Source organism: Mesocricetus auratus, unplaced genomic scaffold (assembly GCF_017639785.1).
Source record: "Mesocricetus auratus isolate SY011 unplaced genomic scaffold, BCM_Maur_2.0 Super-Scaffold_100011, whole genome shotgun sequence".
NCBI lineage: Eukaryota > Metazoa > Chordata > Mammalia > Rodentia > Cricetidae > Mesocricetus > Mesocricetus auratus.
Window position 1 is genome coordinate 19,707,823 of NW_024429195.1, and position 18,091 is coordinate 19,725,913.

At 35.9% G+C, this 18,091-nt stretch overlaps 1 pseudogene; it reads left to right on the forward strand.

Moving 5' to 3' along the window:
• The window catches only part of LOC110340797, a 34,642-nt pseudogene extending 16,871 nt beyond the window's left edge, over window positions 1–17,771 (forward strand).
• The last annotated feature ends 320 nt before the right edge of the window (window positions 17,772–18,091 follow it).

Genomic DNA, 18,091 nt, shown 5'->3' on the forward strand with positions numbered 1-18,091 from the left:
TATGAAAGTTGACTTTTACTATAGAAAGGCAACAAGAAAATAAATCAAAACAAGATGGATTGCTGTGATAGAATATCCTACAATGCTGACAGTTTTGTTTGCTGATGAATAAACCCCTGGGCTGCTGACTGGACAAGGGGGAGTTCTTGAACCCCAGACTGATGACTAAGAGGCCAACAGGGGACTGATCCAGACTCCATGAATGTAGTGTCAATGAGGAGGCCTCAGGAATCTCTGGGGCTTTGGGTAGTTGTTGGGGAAGTCCTGTGTCAATAAAGCACTGCTGGCCAATAGGAATCTAGATAGGTGGGACTAGGAGTCCAGGAGGACTCTGGGAAGGAGAAACACGAGAGTCAAGATTTAACGCCATGGGGTAGGAAGCCCGGAAATTTCTCCGGTAAGAGAAATACTTAGATTAGCAATTACGGGATAAATACTTAAGTCAGAACTAGCCAATAAGAAACAAGCAAGGCCAACAGATTCATAATTAATATAGCCTCCTGTGTGTTTATTTAGGACTGATGTGGCTCTAGAACTAGGCTGGCAGGAAGGCTTCTTTCAAGAAAAAGGCTTCCCTTAACAGGTAGTAGACTACTGTTCACCATGACATACAAATAAACTTTGGGAGCCCATTCCAAATGGAGGGATGCTCTCTCAGCCTGGACACGTGGGGAAGGGCCGAGGTCCTGCCCTGGATGAAATGACAGACTCTGGAGATACCCCCAAGGAGGGCCTTACCCTACCTGGGGAATGATGTGGGGATTGAGCTGAGGGTGGGGCTGGTGGAGGTAGAAGGGACAAGCTGAGATAGACATTTGAAGCATGCATGTTTCTAATTTAAATAAAAAACATACAGAAAAAGAATTGTCAAAGGCACTGACAATAATTTAGATGAAATATTCAATAACAGAAAAAAATCTGATTAAGGTGACCATCATAAGTGATATGAATCTCAAGACTTGCATTACCATTAGATTTTTAAAAATTTTTCTAGTAAAAAATAAGCAATAACCCATTAAGAGCATCAGTGCAGAAAATGTTATTTGCTACTTTACACTTTAAAAAATTATCCTTCAATGCTTAGAAAACCAAAGATGAAAGACTAGTATTAAATATTGCATTAAATGTCAAAAAATGTGATTTTAAAACGTTAAAATAGTTTGGACTCCCATCCAACAATGTGAGATGCGCTCTCACCCTGAACTCTTGGGGGAGGGTCTAGGCCCTTCACTGGATGAAATGCCAGACTATGGATACCTCCATGGAGGGCCTCACCCTCCCTGGGGAAATGAGGGGTGGTTGGGGGTAGGGCATGGGAGGAGGGGAGGGACATGGAGAGGGAACTGGAACTGACTTGTGAAGCAACCTTGTTTCTAATTTAAATTTAAATTAAAAAACAAATAATAAAAAAGAAAAAATCGTTAAAATAACATATTTAATGCCAAGAACATATATGATTGTGTGTCTTTGAATATGTACATTGATTGTAATGTCTTTGAAGGAAAGGGGAGTATATCCACTGGAGAAGGAGTACTGCAAAAGGTGGCATGCTGCCACCTTCCCCATGGTGCTGGTAACCTAGTTCTGGTCTGTCTCATGGAGGAACATTACGTTTTTAGTCTCCAAGTGATTTTCAAAGTCTATAACTCTTACCTCTTAAGCAATAGGAAAAAACCAAAGAGCAAAAAAGAACTTTCTGATCTGGGTACACTGGATACAGGACTTGGATGATCAAAATTTGATATTATATGACATCTTCCTGAAAGAGGCACCGTGCAAACCTTCAATGGAGGGAAATAACTAAGAGTGACCTAGCTATGATGTCTATGAACTAAAGCAGTTTTCATTCTGGCCCAGTGTGCAATAGTGATATGTACATCTTGGTGGTAACCAGTAGCTCCATGATTGGAAGTCAGGCCTGCTCAACAATGGAAATTATACCTCATACTGAAAATAACCAATTACCAGGGGTTAATGTCATTATGGATCTTAAAAAAGAACCTGCAGCTGCTACTTTGGTGAACCAGAAAATTTCTTAATATTTTAAACATTTATATTTATACCTACAAGAAAATATGTAAGTCTCACTTCCTCATCTAAGTTATGTTTTCTTGCAAAAGACAAAGACAATTACAGAAAACCACAAGTGAAAAAATATGTAGATAAAGCGACAATGAGATGCCAAGCCTTAACTGATACATCTACAACACAATTCTTGCATGTACTGCACCAAAAGCATAATGGGAAAGGGTGTAGGAAGATCGCAAAAGCCAGAGGCACAGAAAGTTTGCTATGAGATTGCCTCTCCCAGGAATGTCAGACATTCTACAACTTTGAAATCCCATCACCACGAATGCCTAAGCAAGAGCTGGATAATGACAACAGTAAGAAGCATCCTAACACAGAAGGGGGATAACTTACAGGGCCTCAGCACTAAACAAGGAACTATGAACACCTGAGGAATGGTGAGATGAGCAGAAATAGTCTTTTCTATGGAAAAACCCACAGATTGTCCAATAACAATCAGTGAGCCATGACATCATGTACTGTCATGTAACATGATATGTACTCAACATGTTGTAATTATGTATGTAGGATGATAAACACCACCAAGGATTATTGATCATCTTTCTAAGCAGCAAAGGTGAACTTTAAAATAGAATATATTGATCCAGAATGGTGTTATTGACTGGCAAGTTATGTTGCTAATCAATAAAAGAAATGTATTCAATTATTATAAAATTTAGTATTATGTATTAGTTTACCCTTTCCTGATACCTGCATTTGCTTCAAGCAACATTAATATAAACACTATCTATTTATCATGTATCTGTCTATCTATGTATCTGTCTGTCTGTCTGTCTATCTATATATATACCTATCTATCTATGTATCATCTATCAGTTTAGTAGATTTTTGATGATTTTCATCAAGATTATAATTTTTTGAACAAAGAAAAAGGTAAATATCCTTTTTTATATAAATAAGGATGCTTTTGGATGCAAGAGCATAATGATTTTGTGTAATATGAGCAACATTATACTGTCTCCATTTCCTGAGTTTTTAATTACATACACCATATTAAATCAAGTCCACTTGTGCAAATAGAACATAATTAATTAATTTAATTAGAAGCAAGAGAGAAGAGAAGATGCAATTATCACAGCATAAATCACTCCTTGTGCTTGTTTCTGGGCATAGATTGCTTCACATTGGTTGAAGTGGTATGAGGACTGCCACTTTCTATCAGCTTTATTACACGAGGTTTAGAATAACGCCAGAGTGAAAAGCATTGCAAAAACCTGTCTGTACTTATGATCCAAACAAAAAAAAGTTTCAGAGAATGTGTAAGTGTCTGAGTCAGGTATCATGGCCAGATGACGCTGTACATGAACAGAACAAGTAATGGACATTGGTTGCATTGTGGGGCAGAAGTTTGGTCAAGGAGAACAATTTATGAGTGGAAGCAGACATGACAAGCCAAGTTATAGTAGGCAGTCAAGAAAATCAAAAAGGAATGTTAGTTTTCAAAAAAAAATGTAAAGGTTTTTGTTAAGACTGTTCTATTGTGTTATATATGTTTCATTATCTATATGCTATAATATATAAATTGACAGATTTTTGGAGGTTAGAATATAAATGATTTTGGAAATGATTATATATGTATATATATTAAATTATTGCAATTATCCTGCATTTTTTATTACCAGTGCTCAGCTAAGCTATAGCATGTGTCAAAATAAAGATGCTATAATGTTGTTTTGGGTAAAAACATCTTTATTCTTCCCTTTGATGGACACTAGGGATGTTTCCATATTTGGATTATTGGAATACCACTAGCATGAACAATGGTCAGCCCACTCATTCAATGGTGAAATTCAAGGTTCATGTAGTACTTCTAGCTTTAATTTCAAACTAATTTTCATGCAGTTCTCCACACTACAGATACTATTTTATAAGTATCAAAATTTAAGAGACATGAGCTCTCCACATTCTTGCTATGCCTTATTATCCTTTTTCCTTTCCTTCTTTTCTTTCTCCCTTCCCTTTAGCTTTCTCCTCACACCTCCGTATCATTCTATTTCTATCTCTCTTCATGCCTCTTCATTATTTCTCTCTTTCCCTGTCCTCTTTTGTTCTTTCTCTGAGTTCTTCTCTCCTTTCCACTTTCCTTACCCATCTCTCTTGCTTCCTCTCCCGTCCTTTCTTCATCCTAAAGCCAATGGAGTGATTTATCACTGTTTTGTTTTTCTTTGAAGTTCCTAAATTAGAATTACTGAATCTTTCATGTGATTATTTGATTTTTTAAAACTAATGTGAAGAAATGGATTCCCAGTTCTTCTTTGAGAATGTATAAATTAATGATTTTTATTATATTTTTCTTGTCATTTGAATACAGCCTTAAACATTCTGGAACTTTACCATTTATGAGTTTTCTCATCTGTAAATATTTTATGCTATTCTAGGATCACATTTGTATCTTCATCTTTTGGGATATATATTATTTTACTTTGATACATCCAATTTATTTCTCTTTCTTACTTTTGTATCATATGTTTGAAATCACTGCTAGTCTCATTATCCTACTCTTTTTCTTTTCAATTATCTGTATTATAAAATATGTTTAAAAGTATTATCCAATAAGACAGGTCTGATAAGGCATGCCTTTTATCCCAACACTCAAGAGGCCCAGGCTAGTATGGTCTATTTAATACACTCCAAACCCATATATGTTCGTAAACTACTCCTGAACCTGAACACAAGGTCTGTCCTCAAATGATTGATATTCCCAGTGCCATTATGTTAAAGAAACTGATATTACTTCTCATGCAAAGTATAAGTGAAGGTTAATTAGTAACATTTACCCTAGTGGTTAGGTTTTCATTAGTTGACTTATTCATTTAAAAAATAAATACCAAAATAAAACATAATAAGACAAAAAACCACTTTGGAGTTGGACAAGGCAACCTGACAAAAGGAAAATGGCCCAAGAAAAGGCATGGTAATCAGAGACACATGGCCCTCACACTCCAGAATCCCTTAAAACACTAATATGGCTCATGGGACCTGGTGCAGACCTGTGCAGGATCTGTTCTGACTGAGCCAGTCTCTGTGATTTCACTTGAGTTTTGCATGCTTTTTTCTCATGGTGTCCTCCTTCCCCTCTGTCTCGTCCACCCTTTCTGTCTCCTCTTCTGTGGGTTCCCTGTGCTCTGAGCAGAGGGATTAGATGGAGGCATCCCATTCAGAGATGAATGTTCCAAGGTCGCTCATTCTCTGTGCAATGTCTTGTTGTGGGTCTCTATTTTTTTTGCATCTGCTGCAGGAGGTAGTTTCCCTGATAATGGCTGAATGAGACATTAACCTATGAGTATAGTAGAATGTCATTAGTGGTTATTTTATCACTACTTTTGTTCTTTTTGTTGTTTCTATTTGTTTATTTTGTTAGTTAAGACCTTCAATATTTGGTTTTTATTCTAGGTCCCTAATGTAACTGTTATCAGGTTCCTAGTTGCCCAAGCAATATCTACTATGGGTTACATCTCATAGAGGGGGCCTTAAGTCAAATCAATTATTGGTTGGTTATTTCTACAAGCTTTGCAACACAATTTCTGTAGCTTCTCTTATAAGCAGAAAAGCATTATAGATAAAGGTTTTACACCTAAGTTGTTGTTTATGTTCCTTTTTGGTAGCATTAAGAGTAACTTCCTGTACCAACAATGCTAGGGCACAGGACTGAAGGCTTGATGTAGGTACTGGCTTTAAATCTCCATGTTCAATATAGGTTTTTTCTTCAGCAATGGTGCCTTGCTGCCATCATGTAGAGTGCAAACTACAGTCTTGTCAACATCCTGGACTGTTTGAAGATTCTTTCGAGGGTCTCTTTGACCAACAGCTCAGATATATATAACCCAATCCTGGTACTGGAATCTTTATTGGGTGAAAAGAGATGGTGATTTGGGATTCTGTAATCCCCTATTATTCGGCAATTTCATTTAGATTGCCTTCATATGTGTATACATTTTGTAAAGTTTCTAAAATATTAGGTATCCATATTGCCTCAAACACCCCTTAATTTTAGCTGTGTCATATCACATTGCAACCCAGTATCCCCACTCTCCTCCTCTCCCTTACATGATCATGCCATTACAGCCCCCTTCCCATCCCTCCATATCTATCTATCTATCTATCTATCTATCTATCTATCTATCTATCTTATTTCCCTTTTCCACAGAAATATATTTGTTCACTCTAGTCCCAATATAAACTTACCCTCTGTGGTTCTGTGGGTTTTTACTTGGTTATTATTGACTTAAGAGCTAATAGCACATATAAGCAAGGACATATCATATTTGTCTTTCCAGGTTAAGAATACCTCACTCATGGTGAGTTGTTGGGGCCTAGCTCCACAGGGTCTCTGAGTTGTTTGTCAGCTGATAGCCACAGGTACATACTGTTTTTTAGTCCTGGCTTACTGCCCCCACATTGCCCCACTGACATCAACATCTAGCAGGAGGAAAACATGCTCTCTTCCACCTGGGGATTTTTTACTGTGTTGTAAAACTATATATGAGACTGCTCCCTCCTACGAGAGAGACCTCTTAGCTCTTGCAAAATAAAGACACACTCATTCTCTCCTGGCAATAAAGGCAGCACCTACATTCTCTTCATAAAAACAGCTGGACATCTGGTCTTTCTTTTCCTGATACCTCAGAGTTGCTTGTGGTGCAGGTGCTGCAGTGATTATTCTATTTCCATGCATTTGCCTGCAAACTTAATGATACTATGGTTTTTGTTTTAGGTTTTTTTGAGGGATGAATAATGCTACACCGTGTGAATGTATCATATTTTCTGTCTGTATTCTTCTATTGACAGTCATGTAGTTTTATTTCCAATTTCTGGATATTATTAATAGAGCAGCTATCAACAAAGTGGAACAATAATCTCTATGGTATGGTGAAGTTTCCTTTGGGTATATGCCTGTGGTAGTTTGAAAAAAAGTGGCCCCCCAAAGTAGTTACACTATTAGAAGTTATGGCCTTGTTGGAGAAAATATGCCATTGGCAATGTGGGCTTTGAGGGCTCATATAGGCTTAAGCCATGCCCACTGACACAGATCACTTCCTGTTGCCTGATCACTTCCTGTTGCCTGCCTGTAAAGATGTAGGATTCTCAGCCCCAGCCCCACGTCTTCCTGCATGCCACCAGGTCAAATCATAATAATAATGGACTAAACATCTGAAAATGCAAGTCTCACAATTGTTTCTCAGTTATAAGAGTTGTCGTGGTCATGGTGTCTCTACACAGCAATAGATACCCTAACTAAGACAATGCTTAAGAGTAGTATTTTCTGATCTGGTGGTAGATTGATCCCCATCTTCAGGCTTTGTCCCACTGATTTCCAATCCCCCTGTATGTGTTTGCATTCCCACCAATAGTAGATAAGTGTTCCTTTTACTCCACATGCTTGCAGTTGCTGTCACATGTTCTGTTGATCTTAGCCATTTTGACAGGTGTAAGATGAAATTGCAAAGTAGTTATAACATTTTTTTCCTCATGGCTAATCTTGTTGAACATTTCTTTAAATGTTTCTCAGAGATTTTAATTTCCTCTCGATAATTCTCCATTTAGATCGACACCTCATTTTTAATTGAGTTATTTGTTTACTTAAGTTATTTAAATATTTTGTATATTAGTCATTAACTGGATGTGTAGTTGGTAAAAAATATTTTCCATTTTGTAGGATCCTTCCTTGTCCCAATGATGATGCCCTTTGCAGTGCAGAATTTCCTTATGTATTTTGTCATGTATTATAAAACTAGAATTTCATTTCTTGAGATATGGATTTTTAGCTTCTCAACAATGGAAAAAGGTGTGGAGAATCCTCAAAATCATTGACCATATGACACAACTAAACCACTCATTAGCACCTGTTGAAAGGAGTTATCATCCTCCTCCATGTATATTTGCTCAGCCATGATTTTTATGCAATATTTATGACAGCTAGGAAATTGAAACAACCTAAAAGTACTTAATGTGACTAATGGATAATAAACATGTAAATTGTGGACTATGGGATACTCTTCAATTGTGAAGATAAATGAAATTTGCAGGTAAATTAGTTGAAGTATTAAAGATCACATGGAATGAGGTAACACAGACACAGAAAGATCAACTTTGCATGCTCTCCTTCAGCAGAAGCACAAAACTCTAAATCTCAGGTTTCATGTTTCTCAGATGTGGTATTTCATATAGCCATTAATTTAGTTTTACGCAGCCTTGGTGTCTTGTTACTAAGTATATATACTATTGTTCCCAGTTTCCTTTTTAAAAGTTCACTGCAAAACAAAGTTTTTCAAGGCTAATTTTTTTCATTTTATTTGACACAATATACAATTTCTGCTTTGAAAACTTAACTTTACAAATTGCAAATAATTTAGGGCTGGAGACACATATGGCTTAGTGACTAGGAGCAAATACTCGTTTGTTGAGAATCAGGATTGTGTGTGAGTACAGCCAGCTTATACATGGCAGTTTATAACTATCTACGACTCCATTTCCAATGGATCTGATACCCTCTTATTATCCACTAGGAATAGATACATAAATGGAACACATACATGCAAACACTAATACACAGAAAAATATAATAAACAAATGCAAATATTGAAAATGAAGCAAACATTTTTAAAATTACAAAGTGATACATTTATATTAAGTGATTTCCTTTATTTATTCACACCTAAAGATCAGTGCATGTATAACCATGCTTATTTATAGGATTCCTATTGCAAGCCAATGGATAATCACCTAATGTATTTGGCAGTTTATTTTACTATCTATTTAAAAGGACTTTGTGATTTTACTCAGTACACATCTCAGCACTTTCATCTACTAACTTTAAATTATAAAAAACTAAGGAAAATTCAGAAACTATTTTTTATTTGCTGTCATATCCATAAGGAGTATATGGAAAGCATATTAATGTCTACTTGTTGCATACTAACAGCTCAATATTTGTTTGCATTTGCTAATACAAAATGAAAGTTATTTGTAATTTCTTAAGTTGGATCATGGCAATGAAATGGAAATCATATTACTCCCCATATGAATCTTGAACATGAATCTTGGCTCAGAATTATGAATAGTAACCCAAAATATTTCTCTACAATTTACTGGATTTTATATTTAATCATATTATTAAGTTTAAAATTAGGTAGCTTTACATTTGAATGGTGCCTACTGTTGTAAATGAATATGAAAATATAATATACAGGTTCATACTTTATGACTCAATCACAAAATTGTTTCTTAGTCTAGCTACATCTTCAGACAGTTATTTTTCTCCTGTGCATTTTCACTGCTAAATTATCACACAGATGTATAAAAACTGAACATTCTGCCAAGCAGCAATTCAGAGGCACTAGTGTTTTCTTTTAGGAGGGGATTGTTTCAATTGCTTTGATAACATTTAACTTCCTTAACAAAAATTTCCATTTAAATATATTCAATTTATACAGTCACCATGACTTGGCTTAGACTTATCTGAGAAGTAAGCCTCAGTGTAGAACTGCCTAGATCAGATAGACATATCAGTATTGTTGAGGGCATTGTCAGCTTCTTAATCATTAGAGTGGGTCCCAGTCTACAGTGTAGAAATACAACTTCCTAGGGATCCTGAACTATACAAGAATATCAAAGTTCAATAACAGACAACAAATAATCTCTCATACATTCATTCTTTACCTAGTATTGTCGATTTTATGTGATTAGCTGCTTCAGGTCTTGTCTGGGCTACCATTCCTTTATTTTGACCTGGAATGTTAAGACAAGTAAATTCTTTCCTTCAGTTATCAAAATGTTTTATCACATCAAAAGAAAGGAAACTCTCTCAAACAAGCAATAAAAAAAGAAATGAAACTAGAACCCTAGTCTTTTTTTCATGTCAGTGATTTATAATAGATATTCTAAATAAAATGAAGTTACATAACAATTTTTGATATTTTGTACAATTGCTTCTGACTGATTATTTTCTGACCATAGTGTAGCAATGCTCAATACATGTGAAAATCTCTGTTAAAACTAGAATTCCAGTGTGAAGGTCTTGCCAAAATCAGTCAAGATGTGTGCTCCCCGTGTCATATGATTTCTGCACCTAGTGCCACCTGAGGCAAAATGTAGCAAAGATGTGCATGTTAATATAGCTCATAGAGTGGCTATTAATCTGACTCCTGAGACCACAGGAATCCTAAACATAAAAAAGAAGTCTTATTTGCTCTAAATGCCTAGTTTCCTTTAAACGAATTTTTAAAGGTGAGCAAACAAATTCCTCTTGTTTAGAAAAAAACTATCAAATTCCTGTTCTTAAATTTGGGTAATGTTAAATCTCACATATGAAATAAATGACATCTAATCTCACTTGTTAATTATGCCATGTGACTATGGCTACACATCTGACTCCTGGAATAATGATGTTAACATTACCTAACATTATGACTCGCACCAACATAAATTTATTACTTTAATATTGAGGTCAGTGATTCTGTTCCACTTACTTTTTTTCACTCGAATTTCTCCTGTCAAATTTTTTTCTGAAGTGATTTCACAAACTACAAATTAGTTTGAAAAGACCCAAACAGCTGGGCATTGACGGCTCATGCCTTTAATCCCAGCTCTCAGGAAGCAGAGGCAGGAGGACTTTGTGAGTTCAAGGCCAACCTGGTCTACAGAGCAAGTTCCAGGAAAATCTCTAAAGCAATAGACAGAAAATTTGTCTTGAAAAACAAACAAACGAAAAGATACGTATAAAAACTTCATTTTCAAATTTTTAATGCATAACTGATTAATGACTTCATAAATATGAAATAGAAAAATGATGGTATATAGAAAGAAAAAACTACCACAGACATTTTAATTACTTCTTTTGTTTTTTGAGATTATAATATCATTGCGTTAATTCTTCCTTCCCCTTACATCCTCCAAACCATGTCATTTCTATGTTCTCTTTGAAATTTATGTCTTCTTCATTCATTAATTGTTGTTACACAAACATATATGTACAAATATACATGTATATTCATAAACACATCCTGTTCAGTCTGTATAATATTACTTACTTTATATCTCCTATTCTCTGTGCTTGGAAAATATATTTAATTGTAAAACTTAAAGAGTTATGTGTATTCCTGAAAGTACTCTTATTTTAAACTAAAAAAGAAAAAATGGAAGTAAATAGAACATCGGTTACAGGAGACTTGGAATTCCTGACATCAACAATTTTTTTATTCTTAGAGATTTCATGAAAGTATAATATAAATAGTCTATTGTTAGCGAATACCAAGATTTCCCTCCAGTGTTAAAACAGCTATAATAAAATATTTCCGACAACAACTCTACCAGATACTTGCCTTTTTACTTGTTTCAAATTTAAAAATATGTTATCTTAAGACTTTGCGGTACTATGAACAAGAATTAAATCAATGCTAAGATGGGTTACCACTTTTGGAGTTACTAGTCAGTCACTTTCACTGATCCCCAGATATTACAGGCTAATATTGTTCTTGGTTACACTCCTCTGCCATTACTTAGATGTAAGACTCTATGAAGCATATCTTCTCTGTAGAACCAAACATGCTATAGTATCCTTGTACTCTACATCATGGACAGTTTCAGATCTGTTTAAATTAGAATCTCTTGGCCGGGTAGTGGTGGCGCACGCCTTTAATCCCAGCACTCGGGGGGCAGAGGCAAATGGATCTCTGTGAGTTTGAGGCTGGGCTGGACCAATAGCCTCCAAAACAATACAGAGAAACCCTGTCTCATAAAAACAAAAAAAAATAGAATCTCTTTCAATAATAGCTGATTTGATGAGCATTATATCTTGGTATAATGATAAGTCGTTAGGACTCAATTTGATACTGTGTCCATTAAGCAATATAACAGTGATAGTTTCTTTTGTGGGACAATGACCTTTCTAGTTGCAGGCAATTGACCAACAGTGGTACCAACTATGCATTACATCTTGTTGAGTGGGGATAATATCCAATCAGAAAGGGTTTGGTTGCTTCCATGGTATTCATGCCATTGTTTACTACCAGTGAGGATGTTGTGGCACACTAATAATTACTTTTGCTCTCAGTGTTCACAGTTGGATAATAGAGCAGATTTTGTTTCTTCTCTGGTAGTACAGTCTAACATCACAGAAGCTATCTAGTAAGAATGATGAAGTTTTCATGTCATCACCAGTTTGATATCTCCATGATGTATGACTCAAGTTTGTGGTATATTCAGCAATAGAGTCTTATTGTCAAATTAAGGAAGATAACCAGGAACACTGGCCATAACCTATAATACTTGTTATGTATTGAAATTTAAGTGGCCAACAACCCCAAAAGAAGTACCCCATTATTGAAACTAGGCTGTTTTATTTTGGTAATTTTAGTTTATGTTTATCTCTATTTTGAATTATTATGTTTTTATTTATGCATTTACTTAATTACTTAATACATTTCACACTGAATGATTTTAATTTTCATGTAAATTTGCTTTTACTTCCAATACTGTGACTAAATCCTTAATTTGTGTTATGCTGTACATATGACAATGAAAGACATGATATATTGAATATTCTATATTTTTTGGTTATGTATTTATTCCAGTTGTATTTATATGCTTAACTATTTTTTAGTTGATGCTTGCCACTGGTCATTCTTTTTTCAAACCCCAGTATTTATTTAAAATGCAAATATTTAAGTCAATTAAAGACATTGAATGTTTTGAAGCATCACTTCAAAATCATAAATTTCATTTTTTCTGATTGCTACAAATGATTAATGTATTTCTTACACTTTTAATGTATTTATATATTTTGGGAACAACTGATTTTTATGATTCATATTTATAATGTTTGATTAATCAAACTAATTTAAGAAACTAAGCAAATATTATACTAATTAACATATGTCACTGTTTTAATGACTTCTCCTTCTAAAGTGGATGTTATAATTTATTTGAACATGACCCCTTGTAGCAAAAATTAAGCTCTGAAGGCTAATAGGCTTAATGCTATTATTAATGAATAAATCTAACTTAATTCTCTCTCTTTGATCTTCCTTCATTTAACATGTGGCATCATTCCTTTCCTTCTGTAAAAAACAAGTATGTACAGGTATTATTTCCTCTTTACATAGCACACTCAAAGCATCATTTTTATAATGGCACAGCTACTCAGTTGTGTAAATTGATAATCAGCAACATAAGTTTCTAAGTGTAAAGACCCTACTATGCTACTAGTGATAAAATACCTATAATTCCAAACAAAAATTGTGGTCTTGTATTATACTCATTTGAATAAAGCTACATCCAAGTGGAGCAACAATAGATTTCCTGATAAGTACAGATTATTTTTCCTATTTCTGTTTTGTACTCTTTGAAAAACACTCATTGTTAACATCTGTCATTAAGAGAACAATTTCAGGTGCACATCAATATAAGTCATTTGAAATTTCTTACAAGAATAGACCATTTCTAATTTATTTTTTCTTATTCAACTATTGTCTATTAAGTATGTATTAAAGGATATTTATCTTGTACTTGGGACTGTACATAGTGCAATTATTTTTCTTGTACAAGTTATATCAATTTGGAATGCTGAGGTTCTTTAAGTTGGTTGTCTCTCCATTTTATCTATTCCTATGTGGCTCTAAATTTTTTTCTTTGACTGATTTCCATGTTTTTTCCTATATGTTACTGTTGGTTATTATTGTAAATTTCTTACTTCTACACTGGAGCCAGTCATTCCTCCAAAGAACCTCAGCTTTCTAATTTGGAAAACAACACTTACTCTTGGAAATATAAAGCTATTGGCTTATAAATGCTAACCAAACTTAGGTCTCCAAGAAACTGACAGGTAAGGGGATGTACAAAGAAGCACAAGTGCAAAAGGAATCTGTCATCCGCAGGAAACAAGAAATACTAGAATCTGAACGAGTATGAGAAACAGAATCCTAACAGTGAATGCCCATTGATAAATATGAAAGGGAACAAATTTCTCAATAATACCACAGATAAAAGAAAAGACAAACATCCTTCAAATTACAGAATTTTCTACCTGGCAAAAACAAAACAAACTAACAAACAACAGTGTGAAGGGGCTGGAGAGAGAGACCACAGTGATCAAGGCTGCTTGCTGTTCTTCCAGAATTCATTTACCAAACTCAAGTTTTAGCAGCTCTGGCAACCTTTTGTGACCTCTGTGAGCACTACCACACATGCTGTGCACTCTGACAAGTACACACACACACACACACACACACACACACACACACACACACACACACACACACACACCTATATAGACCCAACAGTACACATAAAAATACTAAAATCTTAAAATATATACAGTATAAAATGTGGATTTGAAATGTGTCTAGGCAGCTTGAGGTGGAAAGTGACTCTCGTTTACTTTGTAGCTTTGTCATTTTTTTAATGGGTGTCTATTTAATAATGACCAGCCAGGGGGTGATGGCACATGCCATTAATCCCAGCACTCGGGAGGCAGAGGCAGGCGAATCTCTGTGAGTTCGAGACCAGCCTAGTCTAAAAGAGCTAATTACAGGACAGCCTCCAAAGCCAAAGAGAAATCCTGTGTTGAAAAACCAAAAAAAAAAAAAAAAAAAGAAAAAAAAAAGAAAAAATGATCTCACTTCCACGATGAGCAGAGGCAATGAACTCTTGCATTTCAAAGTCAGTGGCTTGTGTTCTTCATGTAGTCAATATGCCACAAGATGAAGGTTAGTATCAATGTGAAAACTGATTTTGGCTTTGGTGGAAGCCAAATTCATAAGCAGAACTCTTCTTGTTGGTGTGGTCAAAAACAACGGGTGCATTACAGACAAATTTAGAGATTTCTTCCACTGAAAAGCAAGTGGGAACAAATGTCTGGGGATTTCACAGTGATTGTGTGAACCTTTGAATTGTCCTCATTCCTCTAAGTTAGTTTGGTCACTTTCTCTAAACATATTTAAATGCTAGATGTCATTCTATAAATATTTACCATATTCATTGGCATATTCACAGAGAGTTTCAATTTCAAGTGTTCATACACATAGATGGTTGTAGGCATTCAAGAGAGGCTTGTGAGTGGATCTCATTTTCTCAGTTTTCCAATATTCAGACATGTGTTATAATTATAAAATATTTCTGGGCAGACACAGTCTTTGCTATGGCTGACTATCAGGTGTATATATCCTACCCCCTCCTTTCTAATTCTCTCTCTCTCTCTCTCTCTCTCTATATATATATATATATATATATATGTGTGTGTGTGTGTGTGTGTGTGTGTGTGTGTGTATTATTGGTATAGAATAATTTATAAGAGCCTCGTCCATGTAGAAGTCCGACCCTCGTTTTTTCAGCAGCCACAAAATTGCCATAGTTCTTCATCTCAGGACAGGGTCTTGTGAAATTTCTTTCATCTACATTGGCATGTCAACTGGAATTGTCAGTCACTGTTATAATTTAGTTCACAGTGATGCTAGAATTTCATGTGTGCAGCTTTCCTGTCATATATAAAAAATAATATCTCATAGAAGAAATTTTCGTCCTCATCTCTTGCAATCTTTCAATTGCCCCTTTTGTTTTCTAGTCTTAGGTAAGGATTTGCATTGTAGATGCATTATTTGGTAATCTGCAGTGCCCAGCTAATTATTTTTTGCATTTTGACTATTTGTGGGTTAATGTTTTGGTCTGTCCATCTTCTACAAAAAGAAGCTCTTTGATAGGGGATGAAAAATACTTATCTGTGCATAACAAAGTATGTGCACTGCAGCTAGAAGTTACAGTAGTCTAGAAAATTAGCAGTGGTTAATTTTTCTCTAGGGCCTGTGACCTCACAAACCACAGGAAGTGTTCTGTGTTTAGAAAATCAGGCATAGATTTCACCCTTATTTAGCTGGTCATACGTCTAATGAGATGACTACTGATTACCCCCACAATATACTGCCACGGTTTCTCTATTGGGTATCTTGCCATTCTGGTCATTGTTGTGGTTCACAGGCTTTTGTTTTGGGTAAACAAATGTTTTCTTTCTCTCTTTTCAGTCTACATAGCACCATAAGACTCTGGGTGCTAATCTCCAGCGAGAAATCTTCCAGGTCAGTTGCAGCTCAAGTCTTCTAACTCCTATGTCCAAACTCTGAGTTGTCTCCAGAAACAGGACTCACCTCCAAGTTTTAGGTAGTATTCATCTATAATTTCAATAGCCTATACTATTTTGGGAGTCTTTTTAGCTTCAGTGATGAATGCCTGAACATTGGAGGACATTTCTGTTCTTCCCTCCATGTCTCCATCTCCTTTGCAAAGACTTTTCCCTCTTTTTTGCTTTACTTTTTGATTATTTTGTTTGATCAGTATGAATGTATTTTCCTTGTTTATTTCAGACACTTTTTTCCTCTTTGCTGCTGCTGTTTAATTCCCCTTTACTACACTCTTATTATAACTTTCCAGATAAATTTTATCATTTTTACTTCTGTTGATTTAATTCTCTTTTATCTTTATTTTCTGTTTTTATTTGTGATTTAGCAGGTGCTTGTATCTTGCCTATTAACTGATGTTGCTGCCATGTTTGTTTACACCCTCTTGAATTATATTCATGATACAGCTTTTAAGTGGAGAGTGTTCATTTACCCTTCCACAAACACAGAAGAGATAACCACCACACAAGCTCTTTTCTTAGAAAGAGAAAGCTCAGAGAAGTAAACAGCACCTACAGTCGTTAATGTGCACAGAAAATATAATGGCTAAATAAGTATTTAAGAAACCTTTTGTCTTAGGTAAACTATAATTCTGAGTTTGACATTCACAATCCAGTTTTAAGAAAGAACTACTCAATTTAATATGGGTATCAAAGCATACCAAACGATGTGAATACCTTCTAATTACATGCAGTTTTTTTCTCATATGCACTCTCTAAAGTTCTAATGGTATGCACTCACTCATATATGGATTTTAGGCATAGAACAAAGGAGTACAAGCCTACAATCCATACCACCAGAGAAGCTAAGATATAAGGAGGATTCTAAGAGAGACATGAGGGTGACCTTGATGTCTCTGTCAGTTCAGGAGGTAGCACAGACATCCATCTGACATACAACATTGGAGTGCTGGAAGGCCTCCCACCTCCTCAGTAAGGTCACCTCGTGGACTGTGCTGATTGGAAGGCCCCCTCCAGCTGGAGCATATAGAACAGGACCTGAGGACTTACCTGGACAAAGCACCTCCACCAGGCTTGCCAGTTGAGACCATCAAGGACCTGATGCCACAGTTTCTAAGCGGCCTGGATTTTTTTCATGCAAATTGCGTTGTTCACCGAGACCTGAAACTGGAGAACATTCTGGTGACAAGTAATGGGACAGTCAAGCTGGCTGACTTTGGCTATGCTAGAATTTACAACTACCAGATGGCTCTGACACCTGTGATTATTACTCTCTGGTACTGTACTCCTGAAGTTCTTCTGCAGTCTACATACGCAACCCCCGTGGACATGTGGAGTGTTGGCTGTATCTTTGCAGAACATTTGGGCAAAATCTTTGATCTCACTGGATTGCCCCCACAAGATGACTGGCCCAGAGAGGTATCTCTGCCCTGAGAAGCCTTTTCCCCCAGAGGGCCTTGGGCAGTGCAGTTGGTGGTGCCTGAGATGGAGGAATCGAGTGAAGCTTCTGCTGGAGATGCTGACTTTTAACTCACATAAGTGGATCTCTGCCTTCTGAGCCCTGTAGCACTCTTACCGACACAAGGAAGAGAATGACCCAGAAGGAGAAGAGTAGCTGCCTCTCCTCTCCTTGGGAACAGAGGTGAGAACCTCCACCTGTGCCTTCCTCTGGGGCTGTGGAGACACCTCCAGTTTTTTTCAGAGAATATTTTAACCCTTAAATGACATTACCCTTCCTCTCTATGAGACTTGTCCTCTTGCCCTAACGTTTCTCTACACTAAAGCTTGGGTGTCTCTGGCTTCTTCCCTCCTTGATTTATACTGGGATCTTTTTTATGCAGAAAAAAGAAATAAAAAAGACAAAGACAAAAAAGACCA